This window comes from Cephus cinctus, unplaced genomic scaffold (genome assembly GCF_000341935.2).
Source record: "Cephus cinctus unplaced genomic scaffold, Ccin1 Ccin1_scaffold2643, whole genome shotgun sequence".
Classification (NCBI taxonomy): domain Eukaryota; kingdom Metazoa; phylum Arthropoda; class Insecta; order Hymenoptera; family Cephidae; genus Cephus; species Cephus cinctus.
The window spans coordinates 62,274-68,436 of NW_014334322.1; positions in this window are offsets into that span (position 1 = coordinate 62,274).

Consider the following 6,163-nt stretch of genomic DNA (forward strand, 5'->3'; position numbering starts at 1 on the left):
TATTCCTCAAGGGATATCCGGGAAATATCGTATATAAGGATTCGCAGCAGACAAATCGGAATATCCAGAGGACCAGTTTACAACCGGGGATCACGTTCCGGAGGATCCTGGACCGAACCAGTTGGGAGTATGCATAAATAAGTATGGAAAATTGTAGGATTTGCATGTATGAGCTGTGAAAGGGAACGCGCGAACCGGATGATTTTAATAAATCTGCACGGTACAGTTTGATATTGTTTCCTATATTTACATGGACTAATTCTTCTTTTCAATCCTCTATCCGCGTTTATTTAAGTTTTCGTATTTCTTTCAATATCAGCAATTTTTTTTTTTTTTTTTTGAAAAGTCTTAATATGATAGTCATCCTCAGAGTAGCTACACGCACACAGCCCAGGGTGTCTCATCCGCTGAGCTTGCTCGATGGGCCAGGTCCAAATGGTGGTCGCAGCAGGACGGTATAAATTGATAAGATTAAACGAGTATGAAAAGAAGCCAGTAAGAGTACTGGAACGAAGAGAAGGAAAATGAGGGAGATGAAGATGCTGGATGCAAATGCGAGAAAAAGAAAAAGCTAATGCAATTAAAGAGAACGAGTACCGGAAAGAAGGGATTACACGATCGAAACGTGGCGATAAATCATTAGAGCGGAAGATCCGTTTGACAGTGGGAATTCCTTGAAAAAGATCAAAGTAAAGGGTGATAAATAATAATAAGTATAAACGAAAGAAAATAACGAAAAATATCGACTTTCGCATTCGCGACCCGCTTACTGTTTGCACATATAATTTTATTTAGTTTATCGTCTGCTGCTGGTCCATCCCTTTGCTCGGCCACCGAGGTGACGAGGAGTTCGCGTCACGTGGTTATGCAAAACGTGACGGCGACGTGGTCCAGACCGGTACCATCAGTCAGCACCGTCCCATAATAAAGACGGCCAGCAGCAGCGCTAGGATAAACGTCTGGGGCCTGAAAATAAATAGAATTCTTCGTACCGACAATGAGATTCTGGCGTCCAGCCATCTGGCTGCAACGACCCTTTATTCCGCGACGTGAAAGTTTAAATAGCGGCTCTTCCTTCGCAAATCCCCAGCTTCCCCATCGCCGCCGAGATTCCTGTGGTTCGGCGAATAAGCCCGTTAGACGTATTTGCAGTTCTAGCCCGCGAAGCGTGATCGTAAATTGCAAATAGGCCGAGCATCCCCAGGATCAGATCCCAGGAAGATGCCATTCAGTCTCTCTCGATGCCAGCCCGCGAGCAAAAGTCCCCTCGTTATACCCAGGTTTGTAAATTCAAAGAAATTTCTTCGATCAGCCGCAAAATTCGAAAAATAAAAACGGAAACGATCAAACGTTTTAAATAGGCTTCAAAGTTTATTTTCTTTTTCCCATGCAAGTAAAATCCAGCATCAAAATATCAATCAAGCCTTTACATTATTATGACAATTTTATTATAATTATTTCCCATTGATTACCTCGATCTGCAAATAAATTTCGCAAAACCGTCTGCGGCCCTGTGCGTACACGCGGACGTGCTGGGAGACAAGTGGCGTTTTTAATTCAGCCGAATATCGCTTCGCCGAAGCGTTCGCTTTTTCCCGTTGGCCCGTTTTCGCGACAGGCAGCGCTATGCGGAAGAGAGAGAGAGAGAGAGAGAGAGAGAGAGAGAGAGAGAGAGAGAATAGGAGTCTGCATCGCGGAATCGCATTCCAGAGTAACGTCGCGACAAAGAATTTGCCCGAAGGGAATTCAAATGTACGCAAAGCGATTCCCTATCCCTTCGGCCGTCTAGCGGGGCGAATCTGCCACGTTACCTTTAACGTACTAGCGGCTCCTGCCATCCGGAGGAGCTCCGAGTATTTGCAACGTGGCAGCCGGCGAATTGGTGAGTCGAAGGTATCACCGGCGCTTGCACGTTTCCCTCCTAGGTACTTCGGTCGCCGCCTTTGTAAACGCTTCGTTCGGCTCGGCGTTTACATTGTCGTCCGTTGGATTCGCGAGATATACAATAAAACGTATCGGTGTCGTTCGGCGAGTGACGTAATGCATAGAGAAACGTAAAATTGACCAGGATAGAAGAAAGTGCTTGAAGCCATAGATAAAATTCCATAGGCACTGCGTATGGACGTACAAACGAGCTCTTCCGCAGAGTCACGAATCCACCTGCCACGCGCCGACAGACTTTACTACGGCCGTTTACGTGTTACGGAATGTAAATGAATTTAGATATAAACTGCGCTCCCGATTAGGGCAATTCAATTTGCATATAGACACGATCGAGCGCTCCTTCCTCATATAAATGATTCGCGAATCATCGAGCGTTACGTTCATCCAGTAGCTTCTACGTACTTTCCGTCTCAGGGTTTATGCACGCGTAATATGACTTTTTATTTTTATCTTTTTTTTTCTCTTTACTCGCGTCAACCCTCCGTACACTGACTGAAGTTACGGGACGCAAAGGAAGCAAAAAATAATTTATAGATTAAACAAGTCACCTGTGCGAGGAAAACGGCAAGGAACATTTTTCAAGCAATTTATTGACTCCGCTGAGGTTTTTTTTTCTTTCTATTGAAAATGAACTTGAGTACGTTTCGCTTTGACTTCGTGTATTAGCAAAGTGGATCTTCTTGTTTCCGGAGTAACGAAGATACCGAGTGGCCTTCGGAGCCACATAGCGAACTTGTAACTGAACTCGATACGGTTTAATGTACCTGCTGGAACGTATCTGCGTGAAGGAACTTTTTAACGATACTTGTTGAACAGGACCCCCGGTTAACTTGGCGGTAGCGCACTTATTTAAATACTGTAACTCAGGGCGATGGACTTTTTAGCGGATTTATCAAGCCTCTTCGAGGTGGAAGAATGGGACGTGAGGGGGGCGATAAGTAAGAAAGTAGGACGCAAGAAAAATGAGCGACGAGAAGAAGAAAAGGAAGGTAAAGGAGATAGTGTACAAGGGAAAGAGGGAACGGAGGAAGATGGGTGGACCGAGTAGAAACGCAACAAGAGGAGGTTAAGTATTCGCCTGATATTTTCAAGCTTCCCCTTTGCCTCTGTTTTGTGCGGCGTGACTGTCCTATCAATGGGCGCGGCTTTTGAGAGAAAAATTTCTTAAATTGGCATTTGGAAAATTGGCAGTTGAAAAAAATAAATGCGAAATTGGCAGTTGGAAAATGGAAAATCGGCAGTTTTAAAAGAAAATTTTTAAGCTGGCAGTTGGAAATCCAGGGGTTCGATGACGTCATTTGCTCGGCTGCTGGTCCTTGCACAAAAAAAATTATGCGATCAGGTAACAAACGACTGGCAATAAGTGTCGCGCGATAGTGAGAAAAAAGATCCGAAACTTGGACAATTGGCAAGATGAATTCTTCTCGGTAGAGTGAACAGCATCTTCGTATAAGCAAGATGAAAATTTCACTCGATATTTTATCCCTCCAGTTGCACTCCTACCGATACGAAATCTTCTCGAGTTTCCACGGACGCTACGTTCGCGTCAAAGCTCCTCTTCCTTGCGATAGCTAAGTTAATCTGTCTAGCACTGCAGTTGCATACTAAACAGCCTCTTAGGTGGCACAAGCTGTTTTACTCAAGTACCTACCACGTGCTATGTTATTCGAGTAGAGACTGCATCGCCCAGATGCACACATGCAGTTTCTGAAGACTGCAACTTTATTGTCATCCTCCATTTCGAAAATACTAATCAAACTGCGACCCTGGACGATTTTATCGAGGATTGCAAAAGAAACGACAATTATCAATTTATGGCCGACATAAAGTGTTGATCCAATCGAGCCACGTGCTTTACTGCATTTCAATGTAAAATGCATCATAGGCGATTAAACGAGTATCCGCAAAGTGCATCTGAATAAACGCATAACTATTTATTGGCACAGCTTTAAATATTCAAAATAGGCGAGTATCAATATTTAACAGCACTTGTGTAACATGCATGGGCTAGTATCGATCGGTATAACGGTACTAGCGATTACCCATTACCAGGTTTAATTAAACGCACGTTAACTCAGCAAGAAACGCGCGCAGCCTCGTGATTAATAATTAAAAAGACAAATAATGAATTTCCAGGGACTAGCGAGTTCACGATTATCGATACGACTGTCGATCAGGCATACGAATTACGAATCTGCTGTCAAATGTAATCAAAGAATAAGGAGTAAAAAAAATTGAAAATCGAACGACTAACGAAACAACGTTAAAAACTATAGATTAAACGAACCCACATATAACAGAACCACATTTACCCATAGGATCCCACAACTGCCCGTTGCAATTTTTCAAATTCCCATTTTTCCCGATATTTTTCAAATCTCACTGCCGCACTCGGACCGCAAGTCGAAACGTTGGTCCTTATCAATGCAAGAAGCGACTGCAGGTCGCAAGTGAAGGAACAATGACGTGCAGCGAATGCCCGAAGCAAGATGCCATAGAAGGAGGAGTGCTCTTGACAGGAGGATTCATTAATGGTAGTTCAAAGAGAGGATCGGACAAAGCTAAGGAGAGCGAGAGAGACGCGTATACGCGCTATACGGATACAGGGATTGAGGATATCAAGGAATAAAGAGAAAACGAAGCAATCGGCGACTGGTGTTAAAAGAGGAAGTGATCAGGTCGGGGTGATTGATTGGAAAATTCTAGACAGCAACGAGCAATGAGCCGTAAACGCGCGCACATGTTTATGTAAGACAGATCGTAATGGATTGGATGGGCTTGAGAAAAGAAAGAAAAAAAAAAAGTTTCTTCTAGAACGTTCCAGAATGGCGAGTCTGGAATTATATGGATGGCTCTGTATAGGTATATCGTTAATATACGAGGGATTGGCCGTGGTAGTACGTGCATGGAGGGCTGAATGGCGAATAATAGGTCGTAGGTGGAAGGTTCGATGGGTCGATGGGATACGCGTCATAAAAGTCCGTAACCACTGTGAATTCCTCATAGGGAGCCGCTAATGAGTTCGTCTTCCCCTAACGACTTTCAAACTCATTTCGTTCTACTGGAATTCTCTTCGGACGTAGAATGCGGCAACCCTTTACTGCGAGGACCGCTCGGAGAATTTCTCTTCGTCCCTGCGGATTATACGAGCCAATTAAAAATCCTACCGCGCTTATCTGATTGTGGAGTGTTAATTTTTTTAATAATCACTCTGCCCCCCCCCCTACTACCAAACTGATTTTCGAAAATTTTCGTACCTTCAACCACCATATGGTTAAAGTGCACGATCGTCCCCTTGTATCCGGTGACAGTGCAGTTTTTTTTTTTTTATTTTTTAAGGAATCTATCATTTTTAAGAGCAATATCGTCGACGCGGGAAAATTCAAAATTGCTATAAAAACTTTAAGAGATAATTGGTACCGCATACGGTTCATGCATAAAACGCGCGTGTGGCCGTGTAAATTGAGATGGGTCTGACATTTTTTAATAATTAAAAATTTTCAAATTACCTCAGCGAGCTTTCGTGGCTCCTGCGATTTTCTAAGCCCTTCCTGTCGCCTCGTTTGAAAACACTGCCAGGTCGTTCCTATGTTGCATTCAAGCTGTCGCTTGAAAATCCACTTCGATTAAACTGGCAATTAGGGCGATTCAGAAAAATTAAATAAGAGCGACCTGTCTCGTCTCAATTGCCATTTTTTTTTTTTTTTTTACAAAAAAACACAGACAGGCATATGGGTATTGAAAAAAATCTTTATCGTCAGAATTAAGCCGTAAAAGTTGGGCGAGAAAAAAAAATTGGCCGAAACGAGCTATTCGTTCGAAACAACACAGTCCTATTAAAACGAAACAAGGCGAAACGGCGGGCATTGTCGTTAAGTACATTCCCAAGGGAAGAAAGTGCGCCTGTGCTAAATGGGCACGTGATCCAATTATCATTTATCCTACGGACCTTCGATTATACATTTGTATACAGGTATACGTATATCGTTAAGGGAGTTTACTAATTAGCGCCACTTGCGTATATAAACACTTCAGCAACGAGCAGTACGTATATAAAAGGCGAAACAATCCAGTGGAATAATGGCGGCTGGACTGCCGTAATAATTTATCGCCACTCCTCGCGCATTCAGATTCACCCGGTACACACTGCTTGCAGATAGACTTGGCTTTAAGCTGCATTTAATAAAGTGCATCGGCTTCGCCGAGTTGCATCGGTTGG